Raw genomic sequence first — 17,184 nt, forward strand, 5'->3', positions numbered from 1 at the left:
AAATGCCAAGACCAGACAAACCCAATTGGCCTACGATGCATGTAAGTATGATATTCATTATCAATGAAATGGTGTTAGTTCTACCCACATCTGTTGACTACTTGCCCCTGATGCCTCACGTTGACAAGCCTATTTTAACTACCTATCTCCCAAATGCCTTTGTGAAGATTCAATAATTAAAATGCATTAAGATTAAGTTCTAGATGTTGCTTAAATGCATGGGCAGTGAGTTATCATTCTATGCCTAGCAATGCTAACCCAATGATTCTTTTCTTTAGATATTCTATTAGGTGTTACCCTTTCCCAAGCGATTAACCCCTAAAACTGATGCATGCATTGAATCTTAAATATTATTGAGAATTACCCTCTCCCGAGCGATTAAAACCCAAAAAGAGATTTAAGAATGAATGCAAGAATAAAAGAAAAGAAATAGAACAGAAAAACCTGGAATAAATTCTTTTGCATTGATAACTCTTGAAGCTCAGTGTACATCGTTGGCTTTTTAGGCCTGCCAGGCCCTAGCTAGGGGTTTAGCCACTCATGGCCATTGAGGGCTTACAACTGGGGATGAAAGAAAGGCTAGGCTAACAAAACAAAAGAATATAGAAAGGGAAGAAAACTCAGGCTTGAAGTACTGAGAGTGATGCTCTGAGATGGGATGATATTTCCTTGGGACTGCCTCTCTATTTATAGTGGCTGAAGTGGGCTTATGGGCCTTCGTAGTTGCGCTCAGCGCCACACCTCGCGCTTAGCGCGTTCAGATCGCGCGCTGGGCGCGCCATGTACGCTGGGCCTGTGCTTCTGTTGGATCGGGCGCTGGGCGCCTGTGCGTCTGTTGGATCGGGCGCTGGGCGCCTGTGCGTCTGTTGGATCGGGCGCTGGGCGCCTGGCTGGCTTAGCGCGCGTAACGGTTTCCGCCACGCCCAGCGCCTCCAGTTAGTTGCTCGCTTAGCGCCTGATGCGCGCTGAGCGCCCCTATTGGATTGGGCCTGCTTCAGAATTTCTTCTTTTTTCTTCCTTTCTGTGCCACTTTTGCTAAATGCAGCCTTCTTTTTCGTATCTGCAACCAGAAATTCAATTTAAATTAATTTTCTCACTTTTAATTACAAATAACTGCTAAATAATTAATTTTAAGCCAAAGTTTGACTATTTAACTCTTATAAATTCACAATTATTTAGCAGTTATCAAAATCCCCCAAATTAAACTTTGCTTGTCCCCAAGCAAACCAAAAATAGAAATAATTCCCAAACAAGTTCTGAGTGTTTCAACACTGTCAATGGCCTTAGTTCCTCCTTCTTCCAATGGTCCTTTCCGCATCTGTCAACATCTCAAAATGAAAGCATAAAACACACAAGTGGTTAGTCAGTCCTTTGGAATCTTGATCAAATCTGGCTTGCCTTACTTTCCTCACAAGGCTGGTGTTTTCCTCTGCTCACAAGTGTATGGTTTAGTGTCTGCAATTTTCTAACAACCTGCAAGTAAGATTCCAAAGTTTTGCATTTCCTCTCAAGTATAGTTATCTTTATTTACCTTCAGGTGGATCACTAAGGACTTTATTGGCTTGTATTGGGGCTTGGCTCACAAAAAATCATGGTTTTTCTTGAAAATTCAAATTAGGATTAAGAGAGCAAAAATTTCTAATACTTCCGATGCATTCTTCTTAACCCTTTTTTTTTTTTTTTTTTTTTTTTTTTTTTTTTTTTTTTTTTGGAATAAATTGGGCTTCTAATTTGTAAGAGGTGTCTTACTACATGCTGTACCATTGTCCTAGCTACCTATTTTCCAAAATCCCCCAAATTAAGACCTTTATAACCCATTTTTGCTCTCTTCTCATCCTAAAGGGTAGGACCTATCATTTTATTGGCTTAAGGGTTAATTCAGAATAATATGATATATAGGCTCAATCATGGGTGCAAGGGAAAAAATGATGTTGGGTTGGCTTTTTGGCTAAGTAGCTAGATATAACAAACATGGCCTTGATCATTTCCACCTTAAGTAACTATTCTAACAATCCAAGAGTGATGCAAAACCAGGAACTTAAAAACAGGCGTTTTCTCTCACAATTAAGTTCACACTCTCACCGGTATTAAAGCAAGTATACGGCATACCAGTTATGACCTTGTTCCATCAGACTATCCTTCTCACCTTGTGCTATTCATGTTCCACTTCCTGACCTGACTCGTGCTTCCAGAACCAATGTTTCCAAGGACTAGTGGCATCTCAAGTGTTTCAACCTTTCAGAACAAGCTCAAAAATTATGACCGCTCAAGTTATCATGCAATTATTATTCAGAAAACAAATGCTAAATCTCTCATATTATTACTACTACTTCTTTTTAATACCTAAACAGACCATAAGAACAAAACACAAAACAAAACATAAAAGAGAAAACATCAAGAAAAATCAACTGCCTCCGCCCAAGTCTGCCCATGGGCCCCAGTCAGCAGTGGCTAAGTCAGCAATGAGGTCCTCATCGACTGCAGGATCCTCAGCGGCTCCAGAAGGCGCTTCCCCCCTGTCAGTGGAGGGCTGGTCTCCTGGCCAGGCGACTCGCTGACGATAAGCCTCTGGAGTGGTCAGCGGAGGGTCCATCTGTAGATGTAGGGACAGCCTATGCATGTTCTCCATGATGAGCTGCTGTCCAACGTGAAGGGACCTCAGCATCTGCCCATGCATGTCCATGGATGCTGAGGTGGAAGCAGGTGGATGTCGCGGTCGCTGGGATGGCTGAGACTGGGACTGGGTAGGAAGAGGGGCCTCGGAAGCTGATTCTGAAGCTCTGGTACGTGTGCGGCGAGGCCCAGGGAAAGTGATCGATGGGTCGGCGGGGTTCCAGCAGTTCTTCTTCACATATGCTAGGTTGATCGCAGGGCTGAGTGACTCAAAGATCAGGGTATCAGAAACCACCCCCTGAATGTCACACAGCGCTGTAATCAACGCCGGGAACCCGAGCCTCGAGGTGCTGGACTGGGCAATCTGGCTGATCTGCTGTGATATAAAACTGCCCACATCCATGTCCATGCGGCTCACCAAACCGTAGATCAAGCGGGCCCTGTCAAGATTAACATCAGAAGTGTGAGAAGTGGGCGCAAGATCGTAATAAGAAAGGACACTCCATGTCTGAGCAAGTGTCGTCATGTCCTTCCTCAGGAGCTTCCAGGGGAGACCATCAGCATTAAGGACAAAGCGCCCCCCTGGAGTGCACAGTGTGGCCGCGATGGTGTCAGGATCGGGGTGAGTGCTGAGGTATCTGGTGTATGCTGTATACTCCTCCCCGTCCTCCAAAATAACCGGGGTGTCGAGGAAGTCGTTAATGGTGTCAGCATCAAAACGAACGACCTGTCCTCGCACCCTGCAGAACCTGGGACTGTGGTCCTCTGGATCATAAAGGTTCGAATAGAACTCTTTCACCAAAGCCACGTCAATCCGCTTCTCCGGGAGGTGAGTCAGCACCTGGTCCCATCTGCGCCTCCTGAGTTCCTGGAGGAACTCGTCAAACATACCGGGTCCCAATTCAACATTCCTCTCCGGAAGGATGTTCCGGAGCTGAATGTTGTCTTGGTACCTGTGCCAAGCTATCTCAGATGTGAAGCGGGAAGTGTCCCAGTTGGACGCTTCCCCTGGTGTAGGCACGGCACGGCGCTTGCGAGAAGCCATCTGCAAAAAACAAAACCACAAAAACAGCAAACAGACTGCAATTAGTAAACCAGGGAGTGCAAAAAGTAAAGAAAAAGGGGTGAAAATAGTAAAGCAGGGGGTGCAGAAAGTAGAAGGAGGGGGGTGAAGTTAGAAGGAAGGGAGGTGTGAAAAGCAAAACAGAAGGGCTGTTGGACCCCGAGGCCCAGCCCCGCGCTTGGCGCCACCCTGGGCGCTGCTGCTGTCACGCGCTTAGCGCCACAAGAGCGCGCTTAGCGCGTGCTTCCCAATAGATGAGCGCGCTTGGCGCGGCAGATCCCGCCAAGCGCGTGCTTCGTATCCTCTGCTGTATCAACGGGTGAGGAGCGCTCAGCGTGTGAGCCATACTCTATCTCCTCCCTTTGTGTTCTTGCTTAGCTTAGCGCGTTAGTCCCTGTTCAAAACCACAAAAAATGCAGACATTCAAGCTTACCTCTGAGTGTACGGAAAAAAACTCTTGCTTAGTCTTCAGAGGATTCAGTACAGGAGATGAAGAGTAGGAAAGGAAGAAAGGCAGAGGGAAGACGGGAAGAAAAGGAATGCTGGAAAAATCCAAATTTAAAAACAAAGGAGGCAAACGAGGGGTTGGGCAGTTTTCGAAAACTGCCCAGCAATTATGGTGTATGCGCTTAGCGGGAGGCAGCCGCTAAGCGCTCCGCAGGCGCTCTGACCTTTGGCATTCCCTCGTATTTTAAAATTTAAAAACTTACCTTGGCGCTTAGCGCGAGGTCTCGAGCTAAGCGCGGCTCTTCGTGCAGCCCACTTGATTTCTGCTATTGGCACCCCTCCTTTTGCTATCTGTACCTGTTGGGCTTTTTTTTTTTTTTTTTTTTTTTTTTTTTTGAACAGAAACAAAATACTACATTTTTACACTAAATGTTGGGTTGCCTCCCAACCAGCGCTTAGTTTATTGTCCTTAGCTAGACAGTAGGCTCTCTCAAGGATCATTTAAATAGATAATGGTCGTCAATCGCTCTAATTGTCCTCCGTTATACGGCTTTAAGCGCTGGCCATTGACGATCCATTTCTTCTCGAAGCTCCCTTCTCTAGGGTCCACCAATTCCACTGCTCCATGAGGTCTAACTTCTTTTATGATAAACGGCCCAGACCACTTGGATTTCAGCTTACCTGGAAACAGCCTTAGTCTTGAGTTAAAGAGCAATACCTGCTGTCCTGGCTGGAATTCTCTCCTCTGCAGCTTCTTATCATGATATGCCTTTGTTCTTTCCTTGTAAATTCTGGACGATTCATAGGCATTCAGTCTCATCTCTTCTAACTCCTGAAGCTGTAATTTCCTTTTTTCCCCGCATGCATTATTGTCAAAGTTAAGCAATCGGAGGGCCCAATATGCTTTGTGCTCCAACTCCACTGGTAAATGGCATGACTTCCCATACACTAGCTGGAACGGTGATAAGCCGATGGGGGTCTTGAACGCTGTCCTATAGGCCCAGAGAGTATCATCGAGCTTCAAGGCCCAATCCTTTCTGGATGATGCAACTGTCTTCTCAAGGATTCGCTTGAGCTCCCTGTTAGAAATTTCTGCTTGGCCATTCGTCTGAGGATGATAAGGTGTGGCCACCTTATGTCGGACATTATAGTGCTCCAGGACTTTCTTCAACTGATTGTTGCAGAAATGCGTTCCTCCATCACTGATCAAGGCTCGTGGGACTCCGAAGCGGGAGAAAATGTTCTTCTTTAGAAACTTGATTACAACCCTGGCATCGTCTTTTGGCGTAGCTATGGCCTCCACCCACTTGGAGACATAGTCAACTGCTACCAAGATGTAAATATTCCCGTATGACGAAGGCAGGGGTCCCATGAAGTCTATGCCCCAACAGTCAAATATTTCCACCTCCATGATGTTCTGCAACGGCATCTCATTTCTCCGTGATATCCCCCCTGTTCTCTGGCATCTATCACAACAACGCACAAACTCGTAAGCATCTTTAAAAAGAGAGGGCCAGAAAAAACCTGATTGTAACACTTTTGCTGCTGTTCTGTCCCCGCTATGATGTCCGCCGTATGATGAACTGTGACAGTGCCAAAGAATGCTTCGTGCTTCTTCCTTTGTGACACATCTTCTCAATACATTATCTGCCCCTGCTTTGAACAAGTGGGGGTCATCCCAAACATAGAAGCGTGCGTCGTGTAGGAACTTCTTCCTCTGATTCCAAGTGTACTCCTCTGGAATGACTCCCGTGGCTTTGTAGTTTGCCATGTCTGCAAACCAAGGTCTGGTGGTAACCTGCAAAAGAAACTCATCAGGAAATTCATCTCTTACCTCAGGCTCTTCCTTAGTGACTTCTTCATTCTTTAACCGAGATAAGTGATCGGCTACCACATTCTCGGATCCTCTCTTATCCTTAATGATGATGTCAAATTCCTGCAATAAGAGGACCCATCTAATCAACCTTGGCTTCGAATCGGTCTTGGCGAGCAGGTGCTTGATGGTAGCATGATCTGTGAAAATGGTGACCTTCGATCCTATCAAGTATGATCTGAACTTCTCCAAGGCAAAGACAACAGCTAGCATTTCCTTCTCCGTGGTGGCATAGTTCATCTGTGCTTCATTCAGGACCCTGCTAGCATAATAAATAGCATGAAATACCTTATCGTGTCTCTGTCCAAGGACTGCTCCTATGGCATAATCACTGGCATCGCACATCAGCTCAAAGTCTTTACTCCAGTCAGGTGTAATCATCACAGGTGCAGTAGTAAGCTTATCTTTCAGTGTCTGAAATGCTGCTGAACATTCTTCATCAAACTTGAATGCCACATCTTTATTCAGCAGGTTGCTTAGGGGTCTAGCAATGTTTGAAAAATCCTTGATGAATCTCCTGTAGAACCCTGCATGCCCCAAGAAACTTCGGACACCTTTAACATTCAGTGGTGGTGGCAGTTTCTCTATAACCTCTATCTTTGCCCGGTCAACTTCAATCCCTCTAGCTGAGATCTTGTGGCCCAGGACTATGCCTTCTCGGACCATGAAATGACACTTCTCCCAATTCAGGACTAGATTAGTCTCTACGCACCTCTGAAGTACCATCTCTAGGTTCCTCAAGCAACTGTCGAATGAGGATCCGAAAACCGAGAAGTCATCCATGAACACTTCTATGCTTTTCTCCACCATGTCTGAAAAAATGGCCAGCATGCACCTCTGAAATGTGGCTGGTGCATTACATAACCCGAATGGCATCCTTCTGTAAGCAAAGACGCCAAAAGGGCATGTGAAGGCCGTCTTCTCCTGATCTCTAGGGTCCACCGCAATCTGATTATATCCTGAGTATCCATCCAAGAAACAATAATACGCCTGCCCTGCAAGTCTCTCCAGCATCTGATCCATGAACGGTAGAGGGAAGTGGTCCTTTCGGGTGGCCTCATTCAGCTTGCGATAGTCGATGCACATTCGCCAGCCCGTGACAGTCCTTGTTGGTATCAGGTCATTCTTCTCATTCCGCACCACTGTCATTCCACCTTTCTTGGGAACCACCTGTACTGGGCTTACCCAAGCACTGTCAGAGATGGGGTATATGAGTCCCGCCTCCAAGAGCTTGAGTACCTCCTTTCTGACCTCTTCCTTCATTGTCGGATTTAGCCTTCTCTGGGGTTGCCGGATTGGCTTGTAATCCTCTTCCATCATTATCCTGTGCATGCAATAAGCAGGGCTGATTCCCTTGAGATCCGATATATGCCATCCAATAGCTTCCCTGTGTCTCTTGAGGATACCCACTAACCTGTTTTCTTCTTCTATTGTGAGTGCATTGCTGATTACGACAGGCTTGTCTTCCTCCAAGAACACATACTTTAGGTGATCTGGCAATATCTTCAACTCTACCTTCTTCTTCTCGGACGGAACTTTCTCTTCTAGCTTCTCAAACTTGGCTTCTCCCTCCGGAATACTGTCTTGTCGATCCAAGTCTTCCAAGCAAGCCTTCAGATCTTCCTCTTCTTCACTGGTCAGACAGTCCAAAGCATTAACCATTACTTTCTCCAGTGAAGACTGTGGTGTCTCGAGAATACTGACATCCTCCTTATCAATCTCTTCTACTCTGAAACACTTCCAACCTTCCTGTGGATACTTCATTGCTTTGAAGAGGTCGAAGGTGATCTTCTGGTTGTCAATACTCAGCTCCAAGTTCCCATTCCCCATATCCACCACACAGTTAGCAGTCAGCATGAATGGTCTGCCTAAAATGAGGGGAATGTCTGCGTCTTCTTCGATATCCATGATCACAAAGTCCACCGGGAAAGTAAAGTGGCGGACCTTGACTAGGACATCTTCTACCACCCCGTAAGGTCGTGTAATCGAACGGTCTGCTAGCTGAAGCGTCATCTTGGTAGGATCGATCTTCAGATTCCCAATTCTTTTGCACATTGACAAGGGCATCAGATTGATGCTTGCTCCTAAGTCAATGAGGGCCTTGTTCACCGTCTCCTTCCCTATGGTGCATGGGATGGTAACACTTCCGGGGTCCTTAAACTTCTTGGGTAGTTTCCTCTGTATTATCGCGCTGCAGTTACCCCCTACCACAATGTTCTCATTGTCTATGTACTTCCCCTTCTTGGTGAGGATGTCCTTCATAAATTTGGAGTAGAGGGGCATCTGCTGTAAGGCTTCCCCGAATGGCATAGTGATCTCCAGCCCTTTGAATATTTCCAAGAAACGCTTGAAGTAGCGTTCCTTGTTCTTCTTGGTGGGCACCACAGGATATGGGAGATCTTGTGGTAGGGCTGATGGTTCTTCTTTCCTGGCTTCCCGTGCTTTCTGGCTCTTTGTCTTAGGTGGTGATGCCACCTTCTCTTCTACTTCTGTCCTGTCCTCCTGTGTCTCTGTCTTATCTTCCTCTGTCTGGTCTTCTTCTGTCTGGTCTTCTTCCTCAACCTTACCTTCCTCTTGTGCTTTCCTCTGCCCTCGAGTTAGCACGGCCTTGCATTCTTCCTTAGGATTCTTCTCTGTGTTAGCCCCGAAAGTTCTAGTGGGCCTTTCAGCTTTATCTTGTGCCAATTGGCCCATTTGAACTTCCAGATTCCGAATGGCTGCATCCGTGCTCTTCTGATGGGACCGTGTCTCCTGGATGAATTGCAGCAAGAGCTCTTCTATGTTGGTGGGCTTGTCTTGCTGATTGGGGCCCTGGCTAGGATGCTGGTATGGTGGTTGGTATGGTTGCTGATTTCTCTGCTCCTTATACTGGTTTCCCTGATTCCTCCACCCTGAACCTTGCGTGAAGTTCCTACCCTGATTGAATCCTGGTGGTCCATGATTGAATCCTGCTCCCCCTTGGTGAAATCCAGATGAGTTCCCCTGGTTGTAACCCTGGTATCCGCGATTTGGTACGCCCATATAGTTTACTTCTCGAGAAGTATCCTGTTGGCTTACACACTGTCCAGGCTCATGGGTTCCTCCGCATGTGGGGCATCCTTCTACCTGCAAAACAGAAGAGTGGGAAGAACTTACCGCTTGTAACTGTTGAGGTAGTTTGCTGAGGGTTTCAGTAAGGGCTTCAATCTGCCTCGTCAACAGCTTATTCTGTGCCAATGTCGCGTCTTGCGTGCCAAGTTCCAAAAGGCTTCTTTTTGTAGGCACATAGCTTCGATCACGAAGGATTGCTTGATCACTGGCCGCCATGTTCTCGATGAGCTCCATTGCTTCCTCCGGAGTCTTCAACTTGATTTTTCCCCCTGCGGACGCGTCTAGTAGCTGTTTCGAGTGGGGTCGCAAGCCATCGATGAATATATTCAGTTGTACCGGCTCGCTGTATCCGTGTGTCGGTGTCTTTCGTAACAGCCCGTGGAAACGGTCTAGTGCTTCGCTGAGGGACTCATCCGGAAATTGGTGGAAGGAGGAAATCTCCATTTTCCCTTCGGCGGTCTTCGACTCTGGGAAGTATTTCTTTAAAAACTTTTCTACTACTTCTTCCCAGGTTCTTAAGCTGTTGCCTTTGAAGGAGTGCAACCATCGTTTTGCCTCTCCTGCTAGAGAAAAAGAGAAGAGGTTAAGGCGTACCGCATCTTCTGGAACTCCAGCGATCTTTACAGTGTTGCATATTTCAATATATGAGGCAAGGTGAGCATAAGGATCTTCGCTTGGAAGACCATGGAAGAGATTCCCTTGAATAAGCTGGATAAGGGAATGCGGGTAGGAGATATTTGCGGCTTGCACCTCCGGTCTTGCTATACTTGTGAAGAACTGAGGAGTGGCTGTGTTGGAGAAGTCTTCTAAGGTGACTCTTCGTGCCTGCTCCCCGTCCATTTCAGTGTGATGTGGAAAGAGATGAGGTGATGTGTGACTGCTTCCTTCGGTGTCCTGTTCCCTTCTTCTTCTTGCAGCGTTGTTACGCCGACAAGTGGCTTCGATTTCCAAGTTGATAGGGACCACGTCTCCAGATGCAGTCCTAAGTCGCATAAAAACAAGAAAGCACTACCCGTGCAATTACAGAAGAAAGAAAGAAAGAATAGAATAGAAGTAAAGAGAAAATACTGATAAAGTAAGCCAAGAAAAAGAAGAGTTGGGCTTACAAACTGATAAAGTATTAAGTGCGAAAATAAAATCCCCGGCAACGGCGCCAAAAACTTGTTAGGGCTTTGGCAAGTGTACCAAATCGTGACAAGTAGTAAAGCTCGGAAGTCCGAGTATCGTGTCCACAGGGATTTTATTGCACTTTTCAATACCTCTCAATTTGTAAGTGGGAGTAAAGTAGTAAAGTAGAAATGAAAGTAGGAATAGTAAAGAGTGCTATTACTAAAACAATTAAGTAAAGGGAAAAAACAATTGATAGAAATGCCAAGACCAGACAAACCCAATTGGCCTACGATGCATGTAAGTATGATATTCATTATCAATGAAATGGTGTTAGTTCTACCCACATCTGTTGACTACTTGCCCCTGATGCCTCACGTTGACAAGCCTATTTTAACTACCTATCTCCCAAATGCCTTTGTGAAGATTCAATAATTAAAATGCATTAAGATTAAGTTCTAGATGTTGCTTAAATGCATGGGCAGTGAGTTATCATTCTATGCCTAGCAATGCTAACCCAATGATTCTTTTCTTTAGATATTCTATTAGGTGTTACCCTTTCCCAAGCGATTAACCCCTAAAACTGATGCATGCATTGAATCTTAAATATTATTGAGAATTACCCTCTCCCGAGCGATTAAAACCCAAAAAGAGATTTAAGAATGAATGCAAGAATAAAAGAAAAGAAATAGAACAGAAAAACCTGGAATAAATTCTTTTGCATTGATAACTCTTGAAGCTCAGTGTACATCGTTGGCTTTTTAGGCCTGCCAGGCCCTAGCTAGGGGTTTAGCCACTCATGGCCATTGAGGGCTTACAACTGGGGATGAAAGAAAGGCTAGGCTAACAAAACAAAAGAATATAGAAAGGGAAGAAAACTCAGGCTTGAAGTACTGAGAGTGATGCTCTGAGATGGGATGATATTTCCTTGGGACTGCCTCTCTATTTATAGTGGCTGAAGTGGGCTTATGGGCCTTCGTAGTTGCGCTCAGCGCCACACCTCGCGCTTAGCGCGTTCAGATCGCGCGCTGGGCGCGCCATGTACGCTGGGCCTGTGCTTCTGTTGGATCGGGCGCTGGGCGCCTGTGCGTCTGTTGGATCGGGCGCTGGGCGCCTGTGCGTCTGTTGGATCGGGCGCTGGGCGCCTGGCTGGCTTAGCGCGCGTAACGGTTTCCGCCACGCCCAGCGCCTCCAGTTAGTTGCTCGCTTAGCGCCTGATGCGCGCTGAGCGCCCCTATTGGATTGGGCCTGCTTCAGAATTTCTTCTTTTTTCTTCCTTTCTGTGCCACTTTTGCTAAATGCAGCCTTCTTTTTCGTATCTGCAACCAGAAATTCAATTTAAATTAATTTTCTCACTTTTAATTACAAATAACTGCTAAATAATTAATTTTAAGCCAAAGTTTGACTATTTAACTCTTATAAATTCACAATTATTTAGCAGTTATCAACCGTCAATTCCCTATTAAAACCATTATGATGGTTGTTGTTCCATAGTGGTGCTTTTGTTAAATGATCATTATGACCTTGTCGGGGGAGGGGGAAAGTAAGCAAACGTCTTTGTGGGGTTGAGATGTCAAGGGACTCAACATCCTTCCATGGGAACACTGATCTCTCTTATAGTAGTTAGAGATCGATCATCAAGTGGGACAAAAAAAAAGCTTGAAATCATAGGTCGATCCAAATGTCACGGGAATGATACAATTTTAAATGTAAGTTAAATTAATTATCTAATCTGATCCCAACTAATTTAATTGATTTTACTAAGTTTAAACAAATAGACTCATTTGCTCACTATCGGCTTGACCTGAATTTATTACAGTTAAATTGATAAACTAGTATCTAGTATCTTCAATGATTCATTAATTTACTAGACCAATTTTAAAATAAAATTGTACCAAAAAAGTTTAACATAGTTGATATTTATCCAACGAAAAAAAAAACATAGTTGATATTAAGAATTTTGATCAAGGTTCGATTCCTAATTTTATGCATGAAAAAGGAACTTTTTTTTTTATGGAACTCATCTGCACTTTAAAAGAGATTACTTTTCGGTTATTGATTATAACAATACTAACAATGTACAACAAAAAAAAATGTTTTGCCATTTTTAGGTGGATAAGTCTGTCTTATCATACTTATGGTCAATTAATCTAGTTAACTAATGACTAGTTAGATAAATTGTGTTAGTTACTCTCTCTTTTTTTCTTTTTTCTTTTTTAAATACAGAATTGCGTTAGTTATTAATGATTAATACGATAAGTTTTGGACCATATTTTTTTATAGACTTTTTTTATGTAGATATTTTTTATAACTACATTTTTTTTCATCGAAAACATTTCTACTCGAATTAGATCGAATCATTATGAACAACGAAACTTTCCATCCAAATATATTGAAATAATCCAATAACAGTTACATACTCAATGTAGACAATACTAATTTAAATCAATTTTCTTGTATCTTTATTATTAAGTTTTGTTATTTAAATAAGTATGTAGTTTTCATATTTTTTATTGAATGAATTTAGTTTTCATATAGCATCAATTTAAAGTTTTTTATTTTACACTTTTAACAAATCTAAAATCATCTTATTATGTGTTTTTTTTTTAATTTTAACGTAATTATTATAAATACCAATAAATTTATCATATGGCATTTTATAACTAATAAAACTTACTAGTATTAAAAAAAATACTTAAATGTATACCGTGAATGCATTCCAATTAAACTCTTCACGTAATCATAAGTGAATTTTCTCTTAAATATATGCTATAAAATTTTAAATAAGTATTAGCCTGTCATTGTTTAATTAAAAAAAAACTGTTGGAAAAAAAATATGCTATATAACTTTTTACATTAAAATCTTCAGTTTCTTCTTTTGTCCTTTTGTTTCGTTTGAATTTTCTCTCATCTCCGGGGTGTTTTCCAACACTGTAACATTATGCAAATTGCAAGGTTAACCATTAAATAATCTAATAACCCGAGTTGAATTGTCACATTTCACCATTTTTCAACTCCACTAACCCAATCCTATCACTTCAGGGTGGTGCTATCTGCGTGTTTGAATTACATTAAATCAGGGTCAATTTTTCCAATAACTTCTTGAAAGATTTTTTAAATAATTTTCCAAAAAAAAAAAAAAAAGTCTATAAACGAACACGGACCACAATAGCAGCTGTTATAGATGTTGAAGAAAGGCAAGTTCAACCGAAAAGCTCACAGCGTCAACTTGATTGGTGGATCAAGCCATTCAAGAAAACAAAATAAAAAATCAGCGAAATAGGTACAATTGAGTGATTTTACTCTATCATATATGTATTAACAAGAATAATATTGCTCTATTGAACAGAAGGATTAAACCTCTAATAAAACTTATGTCTATAGTAGCGTCTTTTTTATGTTTGGTCTTTTTCTTTTTTTGGCCTTTTAATTTTTTTGCCACTCTCTCTTATTTCGGGAGTCATGTCATTCTTATACATGAAATCTGGTACCATATTTTTCTCGAAAAAGACCTGTGCGAAAATGCGTTTTAGATTTTAGTAATATTGGTGAAAGTGTCGATAGATTAGAAGACATAAAAGTATATATAAGATTTGGGGTTAATTGGATAATAAGTGTTGGGTTGAAATCTTACCGAGCAAAATGATGAAGTGTATGAATATATAAAATGATAAGTTGTAGTGATATTAACCAAATAAGAGCCATCGTTTTCAACGTTTGGCCATAGTGTCTCATTTAATGCATGCCATGCTTTTTGTATTCCGAAATATATTTGGCAGGTCTTGATTAAAAATTGTATATATGCATTACAGGACAAATGAATCACAGCGTTGAATCTGATATTGGAGTCTGGGGAGGAGGTTTTCAATAAATTATTAGAAGTGAGGCCTGACTTAGTGTGTGCAAGGTGGCTTGGCTGGAAAGAGCCTAATGCTATAGTGGTGCTGCCACTACCAACTCTTTTTTAGCAATTCTAATCTCTACACACTCTCCTTCAGCCAAAGGGTCAGTATATCACAGTCATATTAGCGTTTGATTCTTGCAATGGCTTTTGAGCCATCTTTATACTTTTCTTACATTATGTCCAAGAGGTGTGACTTGTGAGCTTCAACATAATACTACCATTAGTGATTAGGTGAATAGGCCCAAAGGGCCATAAATGCTTAATTGCACGTAGTGATCAAGAGCCAACAAACCGATAATCCAAGCCCACAGCTTTCTTTAAGGTTTTAAAACCAAAAAGAGTAAGAAAAATGAACGGGGGATATGGAATTAATTAGGGGGAAATGGAGAAAAGAAAAGGAACAAGACAAAATGGCAATCGAAGGAGGTTTGCCCCTCGTGGTAGTTGAATTTTAGGTACTCTGTTGGAGTTGGCAAAGTATATCCCTCAAATTGAGAGAAAAGGGAAAAGAGTGTCCTTCATTGTTAGAAGGGACCAAACCAAGGTAAAACATCGTCACTAGATATGGGAACTTGAGTATGACTCGGTGCTTCCGAGAAAATAATAACAAAGAAAGAAAGTACTCAAAAAACTCAAAGTAGTGTTGAACCCTTAACCTTTTGAGGTTTATCCCGTTTATGAAATGAAACGATTTTTTTTTTATTCAGCAATTTTGTTATGATAAATGATATTCAATGTATTTTGCAACTAAAATATAACAGTATATCTAAGAGATCAAACCATTAATATATGTAACTAAAATATAACAATTTGTAATAATATCAAAACTTTTTAATTAAAGATGAAAATTCACACATATAAAAAAAAATATCAAAGTCCGCCATTAAGCCCACAAAATTCATGGATTTCACTGATCAGATCCAAAATTTGCTATAATTATACATATTTTTTTTTAAAAAAAAATATCTGTTATTTACACAGTTTGTGGGTATAACAGACCGGTTGGTAAACCTTTGCCCGTAAACCCACCCATATGAAAACATATTATACAACCTCTCTTCAACACTTTAACGTCTACACATTAATGTCTTCTAGTTACAATCAAATTTTGATATTTGTTTACACATCTAAGCTCCAATCGAAATACTGAATTGAGATTTCAACTCAATTGCATGCCATTCAACTAGATGTTGCTGATTTATCCCAAAAAATGTCCATAACTCATTTATTTATTCTCAAGACTCAAATACACTTCATCATCTAGAATAAAAATGTGGAAAGATATTCAAAGATTTCGAGTCTCATCTGAAATCGAAATATCACAACAAGGATTGAAACAAATTTCACTATAAAAAATGTATACAGGATATTTTCCTTTACAAGGTTATTATTTAATGCATTTCTTTTTAGTGATACTACAATGCTCACGTTTAAGTTTTTGGTATTGTGTTCTTCAAGAAGTGTGTGTACCAATATGTTTAAGCATTCACAGGATTGCCCACTAAAAGTGAAGTTTTAATTAATGCTTGACAAAATGAGATAGTAGATAGGAAGTTAGGAACTTGACAAAATATTTTACTCAACTGAAATAATAATTTTGTCATCACTTGTTAGACAACCAGAGACAATCCAAAATTTACAGAGTACTGAGTAAAATAATTGATTTTTTATAAATATTAATTTAATATAAAATAAGATTCTTTAATCATATGTTACAGAATAAACAAAAAAGATCATGTAAAAGTTATTCAATTAGACATAAAAAAAGAAGTTATTCAATTATTGATATAGAGAATTTATATTAATAACATAAATTTATATCATAAATGTACGTAAATATATAAACTATAAAAAAATATTTATTTTCTGTAATGGATAATGGATGAGGATTGGAGATGACAGGCGTGGGGATAAGTAAGTAGCATGCCAGGTCTCTTCCGATTCTCCGATCCTCGCCATCAGACAATTGTTTTCTTGCCTAGTGTCACTGTTTCCAATTCCTCGCCAAATCTCAATATATATATATACATACAGTAACCTCAAAATAATATAAGTAACGAGTTTAATTTTTATGGTTGATGACTGCAATGATTTTTATATTATTCATTAAATATAATTTTTTTAATGAATTTTAAAATAATTATTATAAATCCTGGTTAAAACACAGGAGGGTTACTAAGAAAAAGTTAAGGCTAAAATTGATCCATTTTAAAAATTTATCATGTTCACTTTTAGTTTTTTGCTTACATTTTTTTTCTCCAATTTCTATTGTTTTATTATAGTTGGACTTGAAAGATATAATAAAAAAATTAAAATAATTAAGAAACAAAAATGTCTATGTAAAGTGAAAATTAAAAATAATTTTTAAATGAGATATCTCTTTTATCTATTGGTAGATCGACAATTTTATGATACATTATAATTTATTATTAAATAACCATATACAAATTTCTTATATTATCAGTATGTTTTAATTAAATTTTAATAGTAAATTATAAAAATTTAAAAATAAAGACATAAACAAAAGTAATACATTCAAAATTATAAAAAATAGTGTTAATTTATTAAATTATAGTCTAAATTTGTTATATTGTCAATATATGTTATTTTTATTATTCGTAAATTTCGTAGAACGAGGAATAATTATGGTTCTCACTCCATCATAAAATATCTTTGAAGGGTTTCTCATCCTTATCTTAAATGGGAAAATTTCCAAACTAGATTTTATAAATAGTCAGTTTTTGTAATGATTCAAGTAAAGAAAATTCAGTTTTTTTAAAAAAATATATCTCCTTACCAGATTTGACAGTAAAGTTTAAATATTTAAAAGTCTGAACTTGTGCTTGGCGTGCTCTAAGCTCCGAAACTGATGTTGGATTGAATTAACCTCAACAACTCGTGAAATTTAACTAAAGGTCCAAGTCCTTCTTGGGGCACAGCCAGTCCTCCTGCTTGATTGTTTATTGTCTCAGTTAAATATATATGTAAAAAAAAAAAGCAATATATTTCCCACCAAATTTGGCAATAAAGTTAAATATTTAAATATAAAAACATATAAAATTAATTAATGATTAAAAAAACAGAAAT

This window comes from Glycine max, chromosome 3 (assembly GCF_000004515.6).
Source record: "Glycine max cultivar Williams 82 chromosome 3, Glycine_max_v4.0, whole genome shotgun sequence".
NCBI classification, from domain to species: domain Eukaryota; kingdom Viridiplantae; phylum Streptophyta; class Magnoliopsida; order Fabales; family Fabaceae; genus Glycine; species Glycine max.